Source organism: Lemur catta, chromosome 22, assembly GCF_020740605.2.
Source record: "Lemur catta isolate mLemCat1 chromosome 22, mLemCat1.pri, whole genome shotgun sequence".
Classification (NCBI taxonomy): Eukaryota; Metazoa; Chordata; class Mammalia; order Primates; family Lemuridae; genus Lemur; species Lemur catta.
The window spans coordinates 20,568,975-20,582,872 of record NC_059149.1 but is presented as its reverse complement, the minus strand read 5'-3'; the positions used below and the strand labels follow the sequence as shown (position 1 = coordinate 20,582,872).

The window sequence follows — 13,898 nt, the reverse complement described above, 5'->3', positions numbered from 1 at the left end:
TGTAAGATCAGTTAAATTTAAGTCATGAGACTTTACAAGGATTGCCTCCTATTTTTATTTTATTTTATTTTTTGTATTTTAGGGGCCTTTCCATTTCAAGGAGAGAAGCCAAGGTAATTTTCACCCAGAGGAAGAATGATGTAGCTTCATTGTAACCTTTCCTTACACTTCCAGGTAAGTGAATCTGTTAATCATAAGTTCCTCAAGGAACAAAAACCTTTGTATGATCTGAGTTATATTTTGTATTCTGGATATGTTTGAAATGTTTCATTTTACTTTCAATAGTTTGATTAATACCAAGTTACTATTTCAAGATATTGATACTTTTTCAAAGTAATATTAATCCAATAACTTCACTCCTCTGAATCTTTTTCATTCACCTTGTAAAGGCTGTAATCTACATTAAACTTTCCCAAATGTTTTAGGATTTATCTCTTCTCAGAGTGGCGAGTGACTTGAACCAATAATATAGCTGGAAGAGCTATGTAATTCTTTTTTTTATGTTTATTTAAATAGAATCATTTGTTCTCCTATTGCAAGTTGGGAAAGAATATTAAGCTTTCTAAAATATTCACCCTATCACCAAAAGGTTACCATAATTTTGACCATGCCACAAAATAATTATTTAAATAAAATGGTTTAGGAAATTGAAGAATAATCTTTCTTTCTAACTTATAACATCTTAGGGGTGTACTTTCTAGAACTCCTTGAGAATAGTACCCTAATGGATTATATGGTTGGCATTAGTCTGGGGACAAATGGAAATCTCTGGAACATTGTTTTAGTTCTGCTCTCGTAGCCAGTAATTTTGAGTTTCCCTGCAATGAGATATTTTATTACATCTGAAAAGATTAAACTTAAAGAAAAACCCCCAAACAAAACAAGAACCTTAAAGTTGAAATGTAACAGTATGAAACAGGAAGTTGTATATATGGTTCCTATCTTCAGCAGAGAAATCCTTTTTTAGTTTTCTGTAGAATTGATTCAATAGACATAAAATGAAAATAGATAAGCTGTCTTCAAAAAGCTCCCTTAGCCTTCCCTCTTCATTTAACAAATTTCTATTGAGGTTTTGTTGATGGTTTTATATTTTCAAAATATTTTTTTGTTACACCGATTAAGATAAAAGAATGAAAGTCAAAGTATTTGCTATAACTTGGTTTTGCATTAACGAACTGCCTTGAACTAGAATGAGGGAGTGTGTGGAGTTTTACAAGGGACCGTATTTGAGTTAATAATAGAAAAAATAAAAACAACCTTGGCGAAAAGTTAACAATACAAACAAAAAGAATTCTCTGCAAATTCTTTTATCAGTAAAATGTCAAGTGGGTAAGAAGCCTGAGCCAACTTGAGGGGCATACAGAATTGTTCTAATCTTGGGCCTTGTGATGTTTACTGTTTTTGAGAATGACTTGGATCATGTAGAAGAGAACAATGTCATTATAACACCATGTAGACCATAATCATCAAAACCTCAAGATAATATTAGAAAAGAGTCAAAGTAAACTTTGCAACATAGAGAAGCAATCCAAAGCTGATTAAGGTCAACTTGGGCAAGTACAAATTTATGGGATGTTTATGCTTTAAAATTAAGCTATTAGAGCAGGAAGATGGGGAATGTCTGGATGGCAAAAGGGCAGGGCTGTCCGGCATTGGCTGGAGTTGCTTGGCGGTCATCATGCTGCTGAGTCCCAGTACAGAGATGGGGGTGTTGCCAGGGAGCTGAGAGGTCCAATCAGGGGAGCACTAGCTTGGGAAAGCCATCATTTTCCAAGGACTGCTCCTTACTTTTATAGACTCCGGGCTTGAATGTCTTTCAGCAGTGGACCACACCCAGACCCTCAGGAAACCAAAGTGTAAATTGAGAAGTGAGTCAATGACCTGTATTCTTGCTCTTTAGGTAGAGACACTGCACTAGTGCGTGCTTGATGATCATGGAATCCCAGCAAGGGGAGTTAATCATTTCATTCAAATATTTAATAGCATTAGGCCTTAAGAGTTTTGCAATAGGGAGATCCTTGCATCTTAGACATGTCCTTCAAAAGCTTGTCCCACCACGATTGCACACCATGTTTGTCCTGCCATCCTGTATCTCGTCATAGCTCACTGGTGTATTTCCTGCTTCTCTCTCTATCCTGAAATGTATCCACATGTCCACATCCTTTATTCCTTTCCTCCTGTCAAAGAAAAGATGTGCTTTCCCTCCCTGACCGGTGCTCTTGGGCCCACCCACTCCTGTCTCTGGCTTCTGTCCCCCTTTCCTGCCTGTTCCTTCCCAACTCACTGTCACTACTTGAAGCCGTGTTGGTCTCTGCAGTCTTCTTTCTGCCTAGAATACTTTCATCTTGCCACCCACCAGGGAGCTTCTACTCACTCCTTAAAACTCACTTCAACAGCAATCCTTAAAGTGAAGCATTCCTGTATAGACATCTCTAGCCCTGAAAACCAGGGCCAGGCTCCTGAATTAGTGAGTGAGTGAATGAATGGAAAAGTGGACAAGGGGTTGTCTCCTACCTGAAAGTTCCTCTGCTTGTTCTGTTAGCCCCTGCCACATTCTTCTCTGCCAGGACATGTCATTGCATTATTAGTACTGTTTGCACAAGGGTCACCTGAGCAGGCTGCAGACCTTTCCTTTCTGATTTAGATGGTCCAGCTCCCTCTGGAGTGTCTGGGGAGTAGAGACTCTGTAGACACATAATCTTGTAGGTCCTTCGCAGTGCTATGAGCCTATGAAACATAACTACCAGGTAACATAAAATAGTAGCTGATTCAATCTTTTTTGGAATGAATGAGTGTTATAGGTAAATAATAATATAAAACTAAAATGTACTAACTTGGCGAGTTGCTCATATTTGAAAAGCCAGAGAACTAAGCAGGGCAGTGCATGTTTGACAAAGTGGCCTTCTTTTGGACATGGTTTAGACCTTTCAAATGTTGACAGTTAATGGAATGAGATGTGACATAAAGTCTGTAAGTTTGTAATCAGTGTCAGCTTTTGCCGCTTCAATTTTCATTTATGTTCCTGAGCCACAGCTGGTTCTCGGCGGATGAGGCTACTCCAGGAGAGTCACACTAGCACCAGAATGGGTTTCCGGTGATGCGAAGTGTGCCTTCTAGCAGGGTTTCACTCTTCCTGTTGACCGATGCTTAATCAGGTCTTGTTGCCTGTCTTTCCTATTCTCTTTGGGCTCTGCTACTGGGATTCCCTTTTCATTGCGTTAGATTCTTACCTCCACATCTTGTTCTGCTGTCCCAGGTCCACAGAACCTTCCTGTTGACACTTGATCCTTCCCTGGGACTCAGCTCAGAGGGGAAGGTGGGGGTGACAGCCAGACTGAGCTTCAGCCTGGAGTGGGGCTGAAGTACCTTTTAGAGTTGTTGTAAGGATTGAGATTAGTGTCTGTGACATCCCTGGCACGTAGTAGGTGTGTAATAAATTGCTCTTGGGATTAACTAACATGATCTAAACTTTTACAGTATTCTAAAGCAGAAAAAAAAAATCTCTGATCACTGTTTCCTTCCTTTTCCCTTTCCCAACTTACATAATTGAAAGAATTCAATTGCTTGTTCGTTAATTAATTAAATAAATAAACATCAGCCCAGATGTCGACCATGAGCAGACAGTGTGCTGGATGCTGGAGGTGTGGGGCGGAATGGGACAGTCTTTGCCTTCAAGGAGCAGCGTAAAGGGAGAGACAGGGAAGGAATGAACAGTTTTTCAGCACAAGGGTGAGAAATCTCACGAGATGGGTGGGCTTGGAGAGCAGGGAGAGGGACCTCTCACCCGGCCTAGAGGGAAGGAATGTAAGAGTCAGTCCCACAAAGTGATGCATGAGCCAAACTCTTGGAAGGTGTGTGGGAATTAGGTAGGCAGACTCGGAGGAGTTGCTGGTGTCCTTTAACCTCAGGTGGCCTTTTCTCTGTACTGGGTAATTTAAGCTCATTTCGGATAAGCTGAAATTCAGCTCATTTAAGATAAAAACCATGTTTCTTGATGTCATTCATACCCTGCAAGAAATCTTGGACTCCTTTACAAGAACAAACTATTGTCCTTTAAATAGGGCTCTGGGGCTGCGGGTGACAGCCAGAGCCTGTCATCATAGTGTGCTCCTTGGGCATTTGACAGCTGTCTTCTGTTGCGCTTGAGAGTAGTCAAGATTCCCAGTCCCACTGCAGACCGACAGAGCAGAAGCACTTGGGAGGCTCAGCTGTTGTGGTTCTGCCCACAGGAGTACCACAAAATGATGCTGATGTCACTTGTGTGTGGCGAAACTCAGCAATCAGAGCTAGTATATCTTGGTATCTTCCATTCTTTTCACTGTTCCTGCACATCACATATTGTAGAACCTTCAACAGGCTGATGGTAGAACTGTTTGTTACTGTGCCTTGGTACCATCACACTACTGATTTATAGTGAACTTCTTGTCATTAAGACTATGACTCTGTAACTATACATATGTAGTTTAGCTGTGGTGCAAACATCCTGTGTAGTTACTTAACCAGTTGGCTTCTTGTACCCAAATGTGATGCATACATTACTTTTTTGAAAATATTTTATTTGGAAATAATTTCAAATTTCATATGCTCCTTGACTTGGGATGGGGTTATGTCCCAATAAACCCATCATAAGTCAAAAAGTAGTAAGTCGATCCATCGTAAGTCTGGAACATTCTATATAGCAATGTTGCAAAAATAGGAACAGTACAAAGAACACTCATATGTCCTTTACCCAGATTGACCTAATGTTAACATGTCGTGCCTTTTGCTTTTTGTTTGTGTTCTTTCCCTCTCCCTCATCGTGCATACATAAATAAAAAACAAATATACATTTTTTTCTGAACCATTTGAAAATAAGTTCATACATCCCAGCCCTTTACCCTGAAGTAGCTCACTATGTATTTTCTAAGAGTAAGAATATACTCTTACATAACAACAGTGCAAGTATCAACATCAGTCAATTTAACATTTATTTCAATTTACCGAATGTACCATGTGAGTTCCAATGACTTAATGTCCTTTATAACATTTTCCACCTCTAGTACGAAGGTCAGGTCTTGCATTTAGTTGTTATATGTCTGTGTTTCTCTAACCTAAACATTTTCATAGCCTTTCTTTGTCTTTTGTGAAAATGATGTTTTTGAAGAACACAACTTTTTTTTTTCTTTTAAAGAATATTCCTCATTTTGGGTTAGATGAGTGATTCTCATGGTTGGATTCGGGTTACGCGTTCCTAGCAGGGATTCTACGTTGGTGGTGATGTGTGCTTCTCAGGGTATCACATCTGCAGGCACACGTTGTCCATCTGCCTCTTGCTGGGGATGTTAATTTTGATGACCCAGTCAAGGTGATGTGTGATTTCTTTACTGTATAACTACTATTTTCTCCTTGAAATGATTATAATAATGACAACCATTAATAATAATAATATAATTATTAATATCAATTAACAATAACATTAATAAACATCAATATTAATTATTAGTGTTAATAATATAATAATAATTATTAGTTATTATTATAATAAGAAGAAACAGGCTGCTTTTATTCCTTTTTTTTAAGACTTATCACTCAATCATTAGCCGACAATTAGCATTCTTAAATACTCCTTTTTACAATTAAGAAGTTGGCCCTAGAGCTGAGGCTCCCACCTAATCTTTATCATATGGTGAAAGCTTCAGTTGAATACATTGAAGATGGAGAAATATAAATACCCAAAGAGGAATTTAAGCAACTGTCACTGAAATTTTTAAAAGAATGTGTCTATTTTGTATCATGGTGAATTATTCTGAAGAACCCACAGTTTCAAGTTCATAATGCAAATTGCAGTCTAGTGACCATTGGCTTTTAGGCTGTATTTAGAATCTATTTCAGCCATTCTTCCCTTCCATCCTTGAACCTTCCAGAAACAGAGGTGGGAGTAGCCATGCAGCCTGGGGAGCTAAGCATCTGGGTGCCCCGACCCTTCCACTGCAGCTGTTGCTACTGTTGTAGCTTCGTGAAGAGGTGGTCCGGGTCCTGATCTCTTTTTCCAAATATCTGCTGTTTGTAAAAGAAACCTTCTTATTCTTTGCCTATTTTGGAGATTGACAAAGAGGTTTAGGTCAGAGGTTCCTCAGCTTTCTCAGTACATGCTGCCATTAGGGTCCTCATTAATTTTTCCGACATCCCTTGGCCAAAGGAAATACCTAACAGTTTTTTAAATTAAGTAGTTAGGTCCATCAGCTACAAGTATTATGTCCTAACAACTTAGTAGCTGTTTGAAAAAGTAATAAAGTAAATTGAAAGGAAAATAATAGTTTTTTTCTTATTCTTAAATAACCACAATTACTTAAGTAATAGAATATGTGCTCTCTGAGTTCTGCACAATGCCTCAGCCTTGGAATCAGATTATACACCGACAACCTCATTTTGTGCAGCAATTGCTTTTTTTACAGGAGCCACTGAAAAGGCAGTTTTGCAAAGATATATTGCCAAAAGGAATGTAGCCTAATCTAATTCTGAAAGTGTGAGCTACCTTGAGCTAGTAGTTTGCATAATGTCCAACAGATGTCTAGTATCTCTAGATTTTACTCAAAAATTTAAAATATCCTGAGGCACCACTGTGAATTCCCTTTGGTGCCTCAGGGTGCCTCTAGTGCATAGTTTGGGAACCATCAATTTAGGTAAAAGAATCAGTCTGGGGCTGTTTTATAACCCTTGTATAACTCTCAGCCACCCAAATATGTGTTTTAAGGGCAGGTTGGTGTTAAATAACACTAGGAGAGAGATGATAATGTCACCCCATGTGGGCAGGAGGCAGAGATAATAGTGTGACATTTCAACCTAATTGGTAGAAGGTGAAAATTCCTTCTTTCATTTCTGCTGTGTCTGAGCTAGACAGGCCTGATTTTTAACCTCTCGGGCAGTGTTACATTACATCCTACTCACCAGTGAAGCAAAGAATAGCTGTTTAACTACACTGTTGATGTGATAAGATTTTCTTACTTAACCTTTTTGGTTTGATTCACATATTATTCTCCCCGAGAGCTGCCTAATTGCTGTGGATTAATGATTTGTTTGTAAAATATTTTAGAATTATCCACTTCAGGCTTTAGAAGAAGGCTATACATCTCAAAATGAGGGTTGTAATACTGTTTATATCTTTTCATACCAGGATACAATAGCTGTACAAATGAGGTAGGTCCTCGTAGAAATTAGATCTAGGTGACATGATCATTTTAATTGCATTTATTTGAGCATCAGCTATGAAAAGACTTTCCTAAAAGGAATCAGAGGATAGTTTGCAAGTTTGGGTAGCTTTAGAATGATAACCAGGAGCTGCCTCCTTTACCTAGTATGAGGTTTTCAGAGGAGGGGTCTTGGCACATGGCTTTCCCTTCAAAGGCACCTCCATTGCCTTACCTGGCTGATTCCAAATGAATGGAAATCAAGACGATCCTGAAAAGAAGGGAAAGTCATGGTGTCTGGGATAGGGCCCCAAACGGTGGAGTGTCAGCAGATCTTGGCTCTCACAAGCTCCAGGACCCTTTGATAGGCTTGTCGTGTGACAGGCAGGACTTTTAGCATTCCTATGCACACTCAACGATCATGTCAACCAGAATGCTTGCCCATCTCCACACACTGTCAAACACCCCTCAACTGCTGTATCTGAGTCAGACTCTAATCCAGTCCTGTTTGACAAATGGGGAAACTGAGGCTCAGAGACGTAACGAGATCTGCTAAGGTTGTGTAAACAAGCGCAGCTAGGAGCCAGGTCCTCTGCCCACCTGTCTTGAATTCATGCTGTGCACAGAGCTGCGGAAGTAATTTCTTTCAGCGCTAACATTTCAAGATTTTTGAGATCGATGAAAGAGAGGAGTTATAGCAGTAAATAAACCTTGCCAGAAAACTGAAATGGTAAAAAGTCAGTTAATTTGTTAAATATTAGGATTCCCAGATCTAGAATAAAAGCTTCATGAAGGCAGGGGTTTTTATGTCTTGTTCACTGCTATAGTTGCAACTCCTAGAATACTGCCTGGTGCACAAGAGATATTTAGCACATTTTTTGATTGAGTGCATGGACACACTGTAAGGTAATTTATGGGTGTAATGCTTATGGGTAATATTTACATTTAGGTAATCAGTATTCTGGTAGGATGTAAGTTACTGGATTCTTTCTAAGTTTGCTTAGGTGAGCTTTCTTTCATAAATTACTCAAATAATACTCCACAGAAATAATAATCATGTCTGTAATGAGTTCTTCTCACTGGCTAGAATATGATATTCAGGGTATTAGTGTGATATTAGTAGTTTTGTCATCACCAACTAAATACCCTGCCTATGGTATTTTTTCATTGTATATTTGTAATGCTGATCACAAAGGGAGTGCAAATATGAAACTGATTATATTAATAGCTAGGTGTCTATTACTTGTGTTGAGAGTTTAAAATTCTGACTCTACAAAAGAGGGAAATATGAGAAGAAAGCCTTGTCCCTTGATAACTGTGGCATTATATGCCACCTACATTGGAGCGTACTGTCCTTTCAAAGGTCTCTCTTGTAATGCAGGGGTATTTATGCCCTTGCTACTCACTAGTAGAATAACAGCACACAGGGTTTTTACAACGTCATCTTTATGTAAGGAGGAAGGTGCAGGTTTGCAGTATTGCCGAGAACATGAATATGCCTGGCAACTTTATTCCAAGAAATTCAGTGATGTGTGCACCGTCTCATTTTCATTCACAACTTGCTAGTTATTACTTATTTATTACTTAGGTTTGTTTATGTCGGGACCAAGTTAGAAAAGCGTTGAGTTGCTCAGAATAGCATCCCAGGTGGGGAGAAAGAGGAAACAGCATCCTCACCACCTGGTTCTAAATGAGTCTGCAGATGAAGTCAGTTTTCAGCGATTATTTTCCCTGTACTCAAGCCCTGACTATACAGAAGTGTGCAGTGGAAAGCCCTGAGGACAGGAACACAAACGTGTTTTTAAATGACTGTTTTCACCTTTGTGTCCTTCCAGCTAGAGATAAATATTGATATTTATTTGTTTTTACTAAAAACAGTATTTTGTTGTTTAATTGAAATAAACAGATAACGGCATTACATGGCAAGATAAAATACATAATACATGTCATGTATTTTGTCTTTTTTTCCTGTTTACTTCTTTTAAACATTTTTTTATGTTTAATGATTAGGGGTACATAGTAGTTGTATATCTTTATAGGGTACTTGTGATGTTTTGATACAGGCATAACCTGTGATTAATCAAATCAGGGTAATTAGAGTATCCATTACCTCGGGTATTTGTCATTTCTTTGTGTTAGGAACATTCCAGTTCCATAGTTATTTTAAAGTATACCCTAACTTATTTTTGATTATAGTTGCTTTGTGGTGCTATTAAATATTGTCCATTCAATATAACTATGTAACTGCATTTTTGCACCCATCAACCATCCCCAGTTTATCCCACTCTCCCTGCTACCCTTCCCAGCCTCTAATAACCCTCATTCTACTCTCTGTCTCCATGAGATCAATTGTTTTTAATATTTAGCTTCCACATATGAGTGAGAATGTGTGAGATTTATCTTTCTGTGCCTGGCTTATTTCACTTAATGTCCTCCAGTTCCATCCATGTTATTGCAAATGGCAGGATTTCATTCTTTTTATGGCTATGTAATATTCCATTGTGCATAGTACCACAATTTCTTTATCCATTCATCAATTTAGGTTGATTCCAAATCTCAGCTATTGTGAGTAGTGCTGCACTAATCTTGGGAGTGCAGATATCTTTTTGATATACTAAATTCCCTTCTTTTGGGTCTATACCCAGCCGTGGGATTACTGGGTCATATAGTAGTTCTATTTAGTTTTTTGAAGAACTTTTGTACTGTTCTCCATAGTGATTGCACTAATTTACGTTCCCACTAACAGTGTACGAGGATTCCCTTTTATCCACATCCTGCCAGGATTCATTATTGCCTGTCTGTTTGATAAAAGCTGAGATGATATCTCATTGTAGTTTTGATTTGCATTTTAGAGATAAATGTTGAAAGACAAGTACATGAGACCAGTCTTTCCCGAAGTGTTTCCCAGAGATGACTAGTGCTATGAGATGCTTTTTAAGAGGAGATTTTTGTGATCAATTAAGTTTGGAAAAATATTGTATAATGTATTCCTCTCTTGTTGGATACACTGTACCTTAGTCTGTGAAGTTTCTTGGGAAAATAAAGTAAAGTTACATGTTTCATTTAAGCTGGGAGTTCCCAGCTTTCTTCTACACAGGATCCTTTTTGAGAATGACATTTCTCAACCTTCTTAAGAACAGGGTCCCACTCACTAGCTTTGGCAAGCACTACACTTTGGGAAAATGTGATTTCAAGTTGGATTTATACCTCCCTGGTAGAGTTTCTGATTCTGTATGCCTGGGGGGGGGGGGGGGCGGCGCCAGTGACCTGCATTTTTGATTAAGTGCCCCAGGGAGTCTGGTATGTTCCAGAAGACGTCGAGAGTGACTTCATTCGGAAGAGCAGTCTGGGTCCTGTTTCTTTTCTGGAAGGCTGCAGTGTGTTTCCATTTCACAACTCTTTTAAATGCTGAGCATGTTTCCCGAAAAGAATTAGTTTCATGTTGAGAGAAAACCGAGGTGACATGAAGGCTTGGAGGTCCTCAGCTTCCAGGGGACGCTCCCTGTCTTTGCAAGCTGGGCACTGGCATGGCTCCATTGCAGGTCCGGCCTAGCAGATTGCTTCAGGATGTAAAGAAGTGGTAAAGAGAGAGCACAGTTCAGGGTGTTTCCCGAGCTCCTCAGGGTGGGTGTCCTTGGGACTTCGACCTCTGCTTGGTCATTACAATGGGTAATTTGGTAATACAGAGGTTGCGTTGAAGCTCTCTTGGAGAAATATTCTGTGTGATGGGTTCTTCTCACCTTACACCTTATGGCCAGGCACGTCTAGAATCTCTATTCCTTGGCAGTCATGCCACGAGAAGCCAGGCAGGAAGTAGCTCACTCAGATTAGCGGGTTTTTATAGTTACCACTCAGGGAATGAATGCGGGGGTAGTAATGTGCTGGGCCACAGCCACAGGATTCTCTGATGGATTTTTCCAGAAAGGGCTCAGGTGAGAACGTGGGGAACTGAAACCGAGTCAGACACATCCCCCCATGCTGCAAGCGTTGTGTCGTCGCTTGTGGAAATGCCCACGTGGCTAAACGCCTCATCAGAGGCAAGAGAATCGAGCTTGTGCGTGTGTGGCCGATGAGATGCTCTAATGAGGGCCATTCGTGCCTTTCCCTCTTCAGCCGCGTGTGGTCCCTAGTCTTGCCACGGAAATTATGCCAGGAGCTACTCGCAAGTGTAAACTCAAAGGGAGAGGCTCTGCCTTCCTGTTAGTCTGTGATTGGAGGAGAGAGCCTTTGCTCATCTGCATGCTCCCGTAGCAGTGCTCGGCAGTGATTGCCCCAGGGTGGGCCAGAGGGAAGGAAAATGAAGCCAGTTTTATAGAGTATTCCAAGCACTGTGTAACCTATTTCACATATATAATTCTATTCTCTTCCGTAGCCCTTGGAGTACTTCTTAGCAGCTTTTTTTTTTTTTTTTTGAGACAGGGTCTCACTCTGTTGCCCAGGCTAGAGTACAGTGATGTCATCATAGCTCACTGTGACCTCAAACTCCTGGGCTCAAGCGATCCTCCTGCCTCAGCCTCCCAAGTAGCTGGGACTATAGGCATGTATCACCACGCCTGGCTAATTTTTCTATTTTTAGTAGAGATGGGGTCTCACTCTTGCTCATGCTGGTCTCGAACTCCTGACCTCAAGTGAGCCTCCCACCTCGGCCTCCCAGAGTGCTAGGATTACAGGTGTGAGCCACCACACCTGGCCTTTCTTAGCAGCTCTTTAAATAAAGATGAGATCCAGAGGCTCAGGGGGATAAAATGACTTGTCCAAGGGCGCACAGCTAGAGAGTGATGGGGCTAGAATTCAAATTTAAATCTGTTTTATTCCAAAATCCACTTGGATGTCCCCCACCCCATCCTGCCTCTACAGGGTCGCAGGTAACCACTTTGCTGCAGGTAATCGTCTTTGCTGTTGAGCTGGATAGCAAGCTCTTAATTCTGGTGGGGAAAACAAAATAAAGACATGCCTTATATTAATACTTGATGCTTTAATGCTTATTATACAGAGCTATCGGCTTAGCACCGAGACTGCTTTTGATCAGCAGTCATTTTGGGACACAGTCTGGAAAAAAAATATATAGTAGCAAGTCAGCGGATCCATACATTTATCTCCACTGAGTATATTTAGATTATACTTCTTTTAGTTTTTGAATAGGTAAGTGATGGTGTTTACTAGCAGTGTGCCTTACAACTAGGATTTAGTGGCGTTAGCTAGAATTTTATAATGGCATAAACAGTTTCCTGGCGGAAATAGAATATCACTGTGTGATATAAAGCTAACATTAGTAAAATAAATATTAATTCAAGGTTAACTATTAGCCTAAGCTTTCTCTTAATTCAAATTCCAAGCTAAACCTTACTCTGTCAAAAAAAAATACTTTATTTCATCTCAGTTTGACATTCTAATATGAAAATCACCATAGACTTACAAAAGCACAGTATGAGTAATATTAACTGGCTCTGTAACTTAATTACAGAATACCAAATAATATTGCCCAGGGGCACATGACTCTACGAATGCTCAAATGTTGGCTTTGGGAGGTGATCATTTAGTTTGACTCTTACATTTGCAGATAGAAAAACTGCAGAGGTACGTGAACTTTCAAAAGTCACAAGGCTGGTGGGTGACAGACATGGCTTCTTTACTGCTTTTATTGTCACCTTTAAAATGTGTTGCCTTTAATTGGAGTATTTTTAAGAAACATTTTAGCCAAGCCTATTAATGTCGCAGACTGTTAGGCTTGGCCCAGATTGTGCTTCTTATGTGTCATTGAATCACAACTGAGCAGCCTAAACATACCCCAGCAGCTGGAGGCTGGGTAAAGTTGTGGTTGTCAGTGTTCAGCCTCGCTGGTCTGCCCCGTCCTCTCAAACCCACAGTAAGAGCAGGTGGTCAACAGATTTTGGAAGGCTTTGAAACATGATTCCAGTTGCTCAGTTACTTTGGAACGAGTATCGGTTCTTGGTTGGCAGTTCCAACCCAAATGTGGAGGGTTTGTGGCTGGTGCAAGGTGGCAGGGAGGTGAATGCAGAGTTTAAGCTGAAACTGAATGCCTGCAAATGAATATAATCCCAAGGGAGGCCCGTCGTCAAAGTCATTTGATTTATAGCACTGATGATTTTTATGAAAGTTGACTGTAGTTCTCTGCCGTTATGTTGTTCTGAGCTGTACCCACTTATTAGTATCAGACAGGACTGAGAGATTTGGTAGCCTGATAAGTTTTGGGAAAGGGTCAGTTAGAATGGAATCAAATGACCTTCTTTTATGTTAATGCTAGAGGCAGGTCTGGTACCATATAGAGGCCATAGTTTTGCATGAGATTCAGGGCAGCTTAGAATTTATTTTCTCCAAAGCATATGTGTCCTTGTCAGTGGTTGCCCTCTGGGTCTCATCTGACTGTTGGCCCACTCCGCTCACCAACACTTCCAGCTGAGAAATCTTTTGAGGCACCTCAAAATGGGACGTGTTAAAACGGCTGCCTTTCTCCAGAGTGAGCATATCAGTTGGGACTCGTTCTACTACAAGTGACAGAAAACCCAGCTTATACTGGCCCAAGCAAAAAAGGGAATGTATTGATTTATCTAAATATACAGGGGCAACTGGCTTCCGGGATGCCTTGATCCAGGGACTCGGATCCATTGGCTCTGTTCTTTATGTTGGCTTCATTTTTAGGTAACACAAAAAGGTTCCAGCGTCTCCAGACTTCAGTCTAGCTGAAGGGTGAGCATGCCTCTTTCTCTACCT

General features: G+C 40.3%; 1 protein-coding gene across 2 annotated transcripts in view; it reads left to right on the top strand.

Moving 5' to 3' along the window:
* CSGALNACT1 (chondroitin sulfate N-acetylgalactosaminyltransferase 1) overlaps positions 1-13,898 on the top strand; it is a 252,944-nt gene that overhangs the window by 119,611 nt on the left and 119,435 nt on the right. For both annotated transcript variants that reach the window (XM_045535298.1, XM_045535299.1), the window contains exon 3: positions 83-174. The gene's annotated coding sequence lies outside the window, so the exon portion shown is untranslated. The remainder of the gene's footprint in view (positions 1-82; positions 175-13,898) is intronic.